Here is a 12,613-nt window from a genome sequence, read left to right as displayed (position 1 = left end):
CCACAGGGCAGCGTGAGTTCGCGGCTCCCCTGGGGGCAGCACATTCATTGTAATAGGCAATTGAATAATGAAAATGTGCTTTATGTGTAATATGGCCCCAGATTTGTAGTGGACCACCCATCTATCTGGAGAGCTGCTAATTCTGACTGCTGGAACAAATCAGGTGCAAGCCAGCTGGGCAGGAACATGGTGCCCACACCAATGAATGGCCACTTTGCATCTTCTCCTTTGCAACAAGTACCATCATTCTCTGTTGGCAAAAAAAATCTTTTAAACAAAACTGGTAAAATAACACATGCTGGTACTGGCAGCCTGTAGAGGCCCAATTAAGGCATTGATGGTGGTCTATGATGCAAAGACGGTCTGATATAATTGTCTAATATGCTTGTGATTTGGTGGACTTGAGGCATTCCCCATTGGTATCTACATATCGCTTAATGTGTTTTTCCCTGTTTCAGGTTCTTGGCTGTGATATGGTTGACATGCTCTGAAAGAAGTGGCACTCAAAGAATGCAAGATACCAAGTCCCCTCAATGATTTGGTGAGTAAAAAGCAAAAGGGGGCGACATCTGCTATAATATACAGTAGCAAAGGAGCATTATGCACGCTCCCATCACAAAGCACTCCATTGTATCAATTTAAAGAGGTGTTTCACCACAGAATGATGGCACTGGTCCTTTGTAAGCTTCCACTTAATGATTTAAAACTAAAATGTAAATATCATCATTGTCCCATTCTGGTTGCATTTAAATATATATCTTGAGGTGTGAACTTGCAAGGGTGGACTATGTCCCTGGTGACACTCATCCAACTTGGCTATAATGCTGCTTTCATAAATAAACTTGCATATACTTAAATAAAAATGGAAGTGGAGGAAAATTATCAAGTCCTGGCTCTACCAACACTGGCTCTTCTCTCTAGCATTAGATCAGCGTGCAGGCTGTACTCACTCAGCGCTGTGAAGCCTTCGGGTAGCTACACGCTTTGCAAGTTCCGATTGCATAGCATAGCCTATTCAGAAAGAGTTTTCCAAACACAAATTATGAGACTGACGAAGCTTATGCATTTTCCATTGATGAAACTCTTCATTGTAGCTTAAAACTGGTATGTTTGCTACTGTATTTGTGTGGATATTTAATGTGCATATTGTTTTACAGACTAGTTTAATGTGAGCAGTTGTACTTAACAGGCTAAACTCAATGTAGTTAATTACCTAAATCAACCACTTACAATTAAATTGCTGACCTAGCCACAATGAGGGGATAAAGGTGCTGCTGCCATACAGGGCAAATGGGAAAACTCCTACCACCCTTTCAAGCAATAATAGAATCCCTTTGCCAGAGTTGGAGCAAGTGGGAATGTAACCCAATACTGATATTTGCACTCTCAGGGTCCACCCACTCTGGCACCCTCTACTTTATTGCTGCTCGCAGCCTGCTGGTGTGAATCTTGCCTTTGGATTGCCACTCTCTTAGCGAGTTCTTACTATGCTTCTCTTGGAATTCAGTAGACTCTAGCCCCTCTATTCAGTTAAGTCGCTGTGGCTGTTGGGGTATGGAGGAATGTCAAGTAATGGAGAGTGGGTGGCTAGCTTTGTTTTCCAGGTGGCATGTTCTTGATCTGATTGAGGGGTGTTGTAGCAGGGGTAGAAAGTGGCTCTGGAAGGGTGGTACTCCTTCCCTGTGGATCCTCTGTGGGTTTGGTGAATACTCAAGGTTGATTTGTTAGAGGATTCATGCCTTAGTCTGGGGAAAATGTTGTCCACGATTGGCGGGCCGTATGGAAGAAGACGCTGATAGTGGTGTTCACACATTGCAGTGTTTCTGGTCTAGAATAGTGCTTATGAGTGCAAATTAATTTGTTTATAATCCAGACCTACTAAAGTTTTTAACCACCTTACTAAGAGCATTGACATAAATGTATTTTGTGGCAAAATGTAAACAGGTCCTACCAGGTTCCATCTAGAATGCACTTCACTATTGCTGTTGGCATGTAATGCGCTTCAAGACTTGGTACTGCATGGGGACTTGTTTCTCCTTCACAAACCACACTACAAAGAACTGATGTGCAGAAAGCATGCCACAACATTAAGGTATTCCTGTTTCTTGACTTTTCTACTCACCTGGATGTAAATATTTTTGTTAGTATGTATGCATGTGTGATTAGGAGCAAAGGTTCATGGTCATGGATGTTTACAAGATTGCTCCACTTCCGAATCCAACATTTTGCACTGTTGAAAAATCAAAGTGGTGGCACCCATTATCACTGTGCACCCTCTTTCTTGCTTGCCACTGCTCTCAAATTTCCCAGTTCTATGTAGAAGTAACTTATTCAGTTCAGGGTTTTCCTGTTCATCCTGGTACTTCTACTACTGAATTTAGGATGTGAAGAATAGGATTATAGACATCAAAGAGCAAAAGAAACCTGAAGCTGATGACCTACTCACCTGAAAGAGGGAATCTTGAGGTAACTGGCCTTGTTACATTGAACTCTTAACTGACTATTATTCTTCAAAGTAGAGAGCAATTCACTTTCCGAGTAAGTACATGAGGCAAGGAAGTGGCTGTACTCTTCATCACATAGCTCATCTTGTCTTTTTCTACGCTTCCAGGTTTTGGAAGAAGCGGTCATGCTATTAAAAGCACTCTTTTTTCATTTGACCTACCAACTTGCATGTATAGTGAGGTAGCCAGTGTACCCTGGACCTTAATGCAAGGAAGGGGATTACACCTCCTGGTTGCAGTTTAGACTGTGAAACAAAGCAATAGTTAAGGTTCATTAGGCCACACTGGACCATGGTGCAAGTACACCTGCTGCACCAATGGAAGCTACACTACTGCATATCTATTAAGCTGCTTGTTAGGGACGTCTCAATGTTCCCTTTTTCCTCTAAATTATTGTCAAGTTTGCACTCGTTCTTTTCTTCTGCTGTTTCCTTTGTGCCCTCCTCTATTGTGTTAATGCGATATTCCCCTAAACCGTGTTCATCCAGTGTCTAGTGATGTGCTGGAACCAAAGAGATGATTCTTAGTAGCTGATAAGTGATAGTAAAGGTTACTCTGATTGTGGCAAATATCATTTCCTTTTCATAAATTTGGCTCCCTTGTTGACAGGCTCTGCTGAAAGACCCAACCTAGTATTGAGTAGGCATTGTGTACTTATATTACACTTACTGGAAAAAGTTAAAGCATGTTGACAACGAATATATAAGGATTTTTATGCCTTGTATTTATCAGAAGTCTCAGGACCCACACCTTGACTCCTGTACACTCAGATACCATTGTTTGCAGTGAGTGCAAGCCTAAAATATCTTTGGGGCTGAGTATGAATTCGGTGCAGTTGCGCCGGCTCGCCATTGGAACAGCTGTGCCAAACCCACGCAACAACAGCCCACCGTAATACGAGTTAAACTTTTGTATGGGGATGGTCCTTCGCCTTTCCCATGGTGGTACCTGATAAACAGGCACTGCAATGGGAATGGCCAAAAAGTTCCAACATGGCATGGACGGTGATGTCCAGGATGTGCTGGAAAGTTGGGGGAAAACAAACAGGGGGGCACATGTGCCCCCCTGAATGTATCCCCATGGCAGGGAGATGGGGACCCTGTAGCACCCTCTTTGGTTCTCCACTGCCAGACTTTTCACGGTGGAGCTCCCGCCATAAAATGGCTGGTGGTGGCAGAACCTGTAATATGCTCAGTGGCAGTCCCGCTGAGCTACTTACATTGTGGCGCAGCTGCGCCAGTGCCAGGAAAGGACTGTTCCCAGTTGCAGCCGGTGGTCCTCTGCCGCAAGGACTTTGCAGTCATAATGACTTGTGAAGTCATAATGCAGCGGATGGTGGACCACCACCATGAGTCTTGCGGTCGAAATACCGCCAGAATCGGAATCAGGCCCTCTTTGTTAAATTATTCAATTGCCTGTTCATCTTCATCAAAATGAATCTCTGCAGCACCATGTTCTTCTTAGACCACACTGTCAAACACACAGATCACCCAATGAGAAAACTGATGTGAAATGACCACAATGATGCCTCCTCGTGGAAGAACATCTCTGTTGAGGAGAAGCTGATCAAATCATAGGGTATTGTGCATTTTAATAATACATACCATCATTTAATGGTAACAAACTAAGAGCCATACACGTTTTGATATTAGTGGTTCATGAACAAGTAATTCAATTGTATTCAAGAGTTATATACGTTTTTAATATTATCATAGAAACAAAGTTCTCAGTATGCTTTGGTGATCACACTGTGCAGAGTTCAACCAATATTGCTGCAAAATGCGCAGTATAAAAACAAAGGCCACCAGATTGCTTATAAAGGAAACAATGTCAATTGATTCATATGTATATACTGAGCAGAACTAGGATTTTAGTTTTTTCATGGTAGCCGAAGTCGCAATATGTCTGGGGAGACAATTTCTTCTAAATCACTGAAAGAGTTCCTACATTTTGCAAGAAAAGTAGGGATCAATCGAGGAGTTTTACATTTCTATGTTGGAGGAGTACATTTGATGGGGGGGAACTAAAGTTTTCAGAAGCAACAGTTTCAATTTAAGGTGAACCAACCTGCAGGCCCAAATTTAAGACAAAACATTCAACAGTACTGAATGTTCCGACAGTATACTAATTACATATGCATAGTCCCTGTCACACTAATTCAAAATCTCCTCCACCCCTTATTCCCTTGATATTATGATTTTCTCCTCAACCCCTTATCCCCTTGATATTATGATTTGCCCTTCCCGTTCATGTCATTTCATCTTCCTTGTGTTATGATGTCAGTCTCTACTTCTTTTGACAATTTGCCTCATGTCCATTTGTAGGTTTACTTAATTCAAGTGTAGAATTTAATGTCCACATAAATTTGTTTCCTAAAGCGGCATCTTCAAGCTACCACATAACTGCTTCCAAACATTGGAATTCCATGTTAGGTCAACACTACTGCCTTTGTGAATACATTTTTTCTTTCCTTGAAACCATTTTGTTGTTGTTCCCAAAATGTTGTGAGCTGGAAAGTGATAGTTCATTTTCACAGAGCAGCAATCCTTTGCCCACCCTTTAAAGCAGAGAGTCAGATCAGACGTGTAGTCTTTGTGCCTGTTGCTGCACTAATTTGTTACGTTTTATGAACCCTTGCTTCTCATAGATTGAGAGTACAGAGTCATGCATACAAATCTTATTACACAAGGATTTACTTCTATCCATGTGCTGTGAGGGTCTTGTCAGACTTCAGTTGTTCCATGCACCATAATTCAGTCATGCCTCCTTATTCCACCTGGAGAAGTGAAGGGATGCTGACCTATTGGTTGGTTTACTCAATGTATCACTGCTTAATTCTTTACAGAAATGTTCCCCCGACGAAGGGAAATGACTGACCGAAATGCATTGGGAGAAACTATGGAAATGCATAACAGATGCTTTTAAATAGACACCATTGAGTTTAGATATGAAAAGTTGAATGGCGTTTCAAGAATAAAAGCCTTATCAACTCACATGAAGACTCTAGTTTACCTTTTGCACAAACGCAAAACAGACTCATTATATCGCGTTAAGCAGTTTTCAAGCTGTGCTCTGGGGGACATCTCCTAGTATAGGAAATGCTACCTTTTTACTATATTCCCCACACTCAACGACCAGAGAATGATACCTCTGAGGCGCGCGACAACCCAATTACTTTGTTCACCCAGTAGTGCGTGTTCTAATACCTATTCCTCCTTCAGACTTCAGTGGTCCCAATCACCATTGCTGGGTGACTTTTGCATACTTTTGAAACCATTTTGAGATTTTTGTGTGCAATTTCATTGAAGTTTAAAATGGGAGCTGTTCCTTGGAAGAGTTTAGAGTTGCATTGGTCATTTTAATAGGAACTACTGCTACTAATTCTTCAAAAATATACATTGAGTGGGCTTTTAGTCCACCCAGAGAAGTATTTTTCCCTAACCTCAAGCAATTGGGTGATTAATAAGTCAAACTCAATTCAATGTTAGTGCTTGCATTGCAGTGCATAGGGAAATATATACTTCTAAAAAGTACAATAAATTATCACACTTTTTCAATGCTTTATCAGATAGATGTGTAGTGTGGGTAAACATTTTTTTATTTCACTGCAGCATGCACTTGTATGGCTTAGTCAAGAATCAAAACGCAAACCAGATGTCTTCATTTTGACAATGGTTGATCATTTTCACACAGGGACATTTTCAATATCCATGTTAGAGTGGAATAGACTTTGGAAATAAAAGACATTTCATAAACATGAAATTATTTCAGGAAGTGGGGGGGGCCTCTTCCAAAGTCTTAAATAGCAATCAATGTGTGAGGTTCCTGATGACTGAGCAAGACCTAAACTATTGAAATACTGCTATGACATTTCTGTTACCAAGTGGTGTTTGGCTCAGTTGAAAAGTAAACATACCTATCAATAGTGAGGGAAATGAATATTTAGATGTTGAGTAGGAAAACTAGACATTTTATCTTTAATACAGCCTGATGAACAAGAGTAACTATGGTGGATTCTTGGGTAAAAACTGCATGCAAAATATGATATTCTTAAAGTGGAGTAGGATAAAAAAAAGATAAGTATTGATAATAAAAGGGCCTTGTGAGTAGCTATATCTAAAAGAATGCGGGGTATCCCGCAAAACAAAGGAGTGCACAGCGACTCACAGACTTTCAATTTCTCATCAAAACACAAAGAAGCTAATAGCTAACTGAGATTCTGCTTTTTTTTTTAACAAACCCTGCATTAGGATAGTGATTTATATGTAGAGTATGTGAAAATATTTTGGAAGTTTACATGCATTTATATAGTACAATATACTTTTTATTTTTACCCTCGGTGCATTAGGATTCTAGGCTTCCCTAATGGGTAAGTATTATATATTTGTACGTTTTGTGTATTTCACATAGAATTATCATGGAAGGTACACTACAAAATATTATTTTAAAAATCTTTCTATTTAGAACAAATAGAAATTGCAATAAAAAAGAAACATTGCATTGCACATTGTCATTAACATCTCCGCCATCTTTAGTCAAAAAGTCATCTTTATACTTAAACTTTCCAGGACGTCTTTCTTCAGTACCAAATTATCTAAATGTCCATGTATTTGACGTTATTTTCTGGTTGCCGTATTTTCTTATATGTACTAGCATTTGTTTTTTCTAATTTTGAGAAGTGTATTATGTGTGTAACTTTATGTTGGTTGATGTACTGACTCCCACAGTTGTGCAATGATTGGTTCCAATTTGCCAAAACCTGATCTTTGAAGTAGATTAACCAAAAGGTTACAAACGGGTTATTCTAAAAGACCTTTATACTACAGCTCATAAATAGACAAACTACCAGCCTGTAAGACATGGGGTAGAGGCATACGTATGCCATGTAAAACTAATCCCTAACATTATCATTCTGGTTCATAGGACATAGACTTGAGATGTTGATCATCTTTTACATAAATGAGTGGATGTTACATAATGTTGGATGGAAGGATGGAACTCACTTCCTCGCCCCCTGAGGCAGGAACCCAGCCATCTCCTTTTCCGGAAAAAATTGAAAACGCTGCTGTTCCCAAAATAAAGTCCCCTCTCCCCTCTGGCCTCCACAAATGCTACAGCGCGGGGATGCCTCCGGGTCACCAGGCGCTCTATAAATCGCTAAATAAATAAATAAATAATAATGTCCATCTGGCACGCTGCATTTGTCTCAAATTTGCACATATTCATTAGAAATTAAATCTAATTGTCAGCATTTTTTTCTGCCTTTCTCCCAAAAATTATTCAATGTGATAGCTTCAAAGTACAGTTCCTGAAAAAAAAAGATTTCTGAGAAAATGATTTGTCAAATCCAATGCCTTATTTAATTCATTCACGGCAGGCTATGTCTATTATTACATTTTTGAAAATATGAACATGTGCACCATCCCATTGGGTGAAAATGCTGCATAATCATTTGTTTAATTCAATCCCAGGATGCTTGGTGATGGCAGAACAATACATTCTTAAATTGTATCATACTGACATTTTAAGGCTTTTAGATGTTTTTGTGTCAAAGAAAGGAAGTTTAATTTTTAAATGTATTGGCCTGGTATTAGCATCTAATGCATAATTGTAAACATTCACTTTAAAGCCTTTTTCTGCTGAATTAATATGGTCTGTGTCTTATGTAGCACTTTTTGTAGGCTGAAGAGCAGGCATTGAAATTAGTTTATGATACTCTTCATTCATTTCATGTAATTAGAGAATTATACAATAAATGTTTATTGCATGGAGGTGAAATGATGTGTAAAAGAAGCTTTAAGATAAAGTTAAAATTAAGAGGTATTATACTGGCAGCGTTCGTTGGAAGAAACAGTGTCTGTAGATTTATGCAATTTCTAAGATTTGCCAAGATCAACCCCACTAATAAAGTTTTAGTTATGACAAAAAACAAGTTTCCAGGTACCTTGACTGCCATGAGGAGAACAAAAATATTTTGGCTATATTGATTGTATTGCTGGTGGATTGTCCTAATCTTCTTCAGCAATGGACGCCAATTAAGATCATGATGTAGACCCAAAATACTCAGGTTTTCATGAGTTTATTTCAAAGCCATCTACAAATTTTGAATGTGCTTAATCATATTTTAAATATTTGGATGCTCTGCTGAAAGTAGTAGTGTAACATCATCAAAGAAATGTTTGTTTCAGAGTAATATATCGCTGGAGAGAGAACGTGGGTTGAAAATGAATGGAAATCACCTGACAATGGTTTTATGAAGACAGACCCGTGAATTAGAGATATTGAACTTCCTTGCTAGGCACTCTGTGTCACTTCTGTTGAACCTCCCTTATGAGAAATAATATTGAAGCATATGATCCTTGATAGAAGGTTGTAGTAACTTTGTGAGTTGGAAGCGAAAACCTATTGCACAAATGATGGTAACAAAAGTGCTCCAAGCTGTTAGACCTGACATCCTTGGTGGGGTATTCTTCCCCTCCCCCAAAAACATTTCGCCTTCACCCCTCCTGTTTAGCCAAATTTGTTTTGGCTTTAGGACTCTGTTCACTTTACCAATACTAACCAGTGCTAAAGTGCTTTCTTCTCTACACATTGTAAAATTGACCTACACCTAATTGGCACATTACATTTACTTGTAATACCCTAGTAAATGGTACTACATTACATGAACCCAGGGCCTATAAATGAAGTACTACTAGTGGGCCTGCAGCGCTCATTATGTCACCCTCTACAGTAACACTGTAAATATATGTCTCAGGCCTGCTTCTGAAGGCTGTAGTATAGTTTTAAACTGCTATTTTGACCTTGCAAAGCAAACCTTTTGTCAGGCCTAAACCTTCCTCTGTAACACACATTACCCCTAAGGTAGGCCCTGAAAGCACATAGGGCAGGATGCATTGTATTTAAAAAGTTTGATATGTGTCCTTAAGTTTTACAACTGGCAGTGAAAAACTCCTAAAGTTGTTTTTCACTGTTTTAGAGCTTACCTTTCCCATTGAATAACGCCAGGCTACCTTATTACACTTAATAAGTACTAACTTTCGATTGGGAGTAGATAGCAACATGGTGTTTTCACTCAAATGAACTCTTTTGAAAAAAACCTCTTTAATGCTGAAGACATACTTTAAATTAAAATTCTGAAGATGCCACTTTTAGAAAGTTGTCATTTTTGTGTCCCACCATTTGTGCCTTCTACCAGTGCTCTGCTTCACATGGCTGTGAATGGCTATGCCACTGGGGTTTCTGTATTGCTCTCACTCAATACAAAACAGGGGGCTTAGTTTTGGACAGGATGGGCCATCATGGCAGGATGAACGGGGAGAGAGTGTGCCAAGCCCCTCTTAAACTTCAAAGGGCTTTGCTTCCTGTACTCACAAGGGAAAATGACACCAGGCCTGCTCTGCATTTTGTTACCCCCAGACAGTTTGAAGCCTTGACTGTGGAAGAAGAAGTACTTTCCAGAACCAGATGTTGCAGAAGAACAAGGAGTGTTCCCACCTGCCGCCCGCACACACACAAAGCCTGGCACCAGGTATAAATATTGGATCCCCAGAGCCACTCAGAAAGGTCTGGGACCTGTGGAATTTACAGAAGGACTGCACTGCTGCTTGAAAGACTGCCTTACTGCCTGAGAAAGAACACTGGACCTGCTTGGCTTCATCCCAAGCTAAGCAAAGTGACTCCAAGCGTCAGTTTGCTGACCTCTAGTGTGAGTGATAGGGACACATCAAGCTTCAGAAGCCTTCCTGTCACTGACTTTCAGCTACTGGACCAGCATCAGGCACTGCCTGAGCTCTGGTGGCCTATGCTAGAATAAGTCCCTGAGCTCTAAGAGGTGCTCTCTTTGTCCTGGAACGTTGTAGGGTATCAGAGTTTAATCCTCCAGAAATAAAAATGAAAATGCTGAAGTTTGGGCTCTTTGTGACAGTGAACGGGCGCATTTATACCAAGACTCTGCCGCCCATGATGACTGCCAACCCAAAGTACCAGTGTGACCTGCTCTTTGTGGCAACCAGCAACACAAGACCTGCAGTTCGCTCTACAGCTTTGACAGCCTACAACAACCATTTTCTACATTTGACTGGCTTTTTTTGCTACAGCAACGGCCGTCTGTGATTCCCGACCTGCACTTTGCAATGCAATGATGACTATCCATGAAGTTCAGCCCCCTCATATAATGCTAATGGAACTCTATCTAAGCACTGGAATCGTCTCAGAAGGTCTATTTTCAGCTGGACTAACCTGGTCCTTGTATCCATCCTGCAGTCCATCACGTTCATCCTGAATTTGTGACTTTCCCCTGTCTAGCACAACCAGATGACCGTGGGTTTAGGTGCTATTTTTACTAAAAACTTGAAAATGTAATATCTCCGGTATGAGTAATTAGATTTTTTTCTGGTATAACCTTATTAAAGTGTACTCTATTTTTCAAAATTGGTTTCGGTTTTTTCTTGTGTTGTGTCTTCACTTTATTACTGTTTGTGTGCTGCATAAATACTTTGCACATTGCCTTTAGGTTAAGCCTGACTGCTTTTCTGGTAATGTACCTGAAATTTAAACACAGGTTAATTTAGTGACTTTTGTGGTTCAACCTGACAAGGATTGTGGTTGTTGCTTGAGTCAGGCTTCCACCCCTCTCAACTAATAACCCATTTTACTAAAATAGCTCATTAGGAGGAATGCTTTTTCATCATCAAGAAATAAGATGGACACAGGTGTTCTGTATTTGAAATATAAACCAAGCATTTTGATCAGGTAATCCTTCATGGTTCAGAGCTGGCAGCCAAGAATGAATCCATTCCAACATTAATGGACCAGAAAATGAGCCAAATTTGTTATTCTTTTTGCCAGTGCTTCGGCTAATAATTTATAATTTGAACATAGCACTGTAATTGGTGTCAAAGTCAATGGGGCGAAAGGCTTGTTTCCCTGGTTTCAAAAAACGCATTAGAATTTGGAGTGTGGGGAGACAAGATTCCTCTCTGCTAAAACAAAATTGTCACACATCTGCATTAAGGGTCATCTTATGACTATTATGAGTGTCTTATCAAATTAGAATAGAAGCCCATCATTGCTGCACACCTTACCATTGAATAAGAAAAAAAATATATATACTTTATTTCTTCTGTAAGTGATATAGAATAAATGATTCTGCTTTAGATGGGAGTTAGTTTACTTCTAACTATCATAAAACATATTTTATTAAAGGGCCTGTTGCAAAGTGGTAGTCCTGATAAAGATGCTGAAAAAAATCCACACATGTTCCATGCTTCCCTTTACTACTACTTTTCCCGGACTGACAACACTAGTTATTTCTGTGAAAATCAAATTGTTTCTAATGTGCTATGCTAACACATTTTGATCCCCCAAAAATAATCTTTCAACTTGGTTTTAGGGTCTTTACAATTCAATGGTGCTTGGAAAAACAGGAGCTCACAAATATCTTCTTGCACTTGGCAATCCATTTCTTTTTATGTTTAAAATATTTATTAAAGAAAAAATCAAGTATAAGTCATCTCATTGGACATTGGTATGATTATTAACAGAAGATAAGATGATAAGATAACAGTACTTAAGATCTAAAAATACTGGAGCAAAGAAAAGAGAAAAACGAAGGAAAAGGGAAAATAGAAATAAAATAAGGGGAAAATGTGTATACATACATATATATATTTCTATGTTCTCTTTTCATTCTATATACAATAGTTAATAGTCGTGTAAAAACAAGAAGAATATTAAGTGACACACCTGTAACTAGCTAATTTACTGAATCTAATAAACCACAGAAGGAATAATACAATAACTATCTGAAAAATAAAAGTTAACATATTATAAAGGAACATTCAAGGAGGGATATCACTTCAGCTGACGATTTAGTAAGATTTGAACAGATGTGTCTAGAAAAACTGTAACCAGAGAGTTTCTCTTCATATGCTCAAGACATAGGTTGAACATATGCTCTATCCAGTTGATGATTGTAGCAAATACCATACAACGATGCCTGAAAGGAAATGGGAGAAGAATCGTTCCAATTTTTAGATATTTGTTGAAAAGTGACTGCCAATAATAGGTCTATTATATATTAACATTACATGCATAACTTCTCCAGT

General features: G+C 39.2%; 1 long non-coding RNA gene across 1 annotated transcript in view; it reads left to right on the top strand.

Moving 5' to 3' along the window:
* The first annotated feature begins 453 nt into the window (after window positions 1–453).
* Window positions 454–12,613, top strand: part of LOC144785340 (uncharacterized) — a 4,610,862-nt gene continuing 4,598,702 nt past the window's right edge. Inside the window, exon 1 of the long non-coding RNA XR_013601832.1 lies at window positions 454–541. This is a non-coding gene — a long non-coding RNA (uncharacterized LOC144785340). The remainder of the gene's footprint in view (window positions 542–12,613) is intronic.

The sequence above is a fragment of the Lissotriton helveticus genome, chromosome 10 (genome assembly GCF_964261635.1).
Source record: "Lissotriton helveticus chromosome 10, aLisHel1.1, whole genome shotgun sequence".
NCBI lineage: Eukaryota > Metazoa > Chordata > Amphibia > Caudata > Salamandridae > Lissotriton > Lissotriton helveticus.
This window is presented reverse-complemented; position numbering and strand designations above follow the sequence as displayed.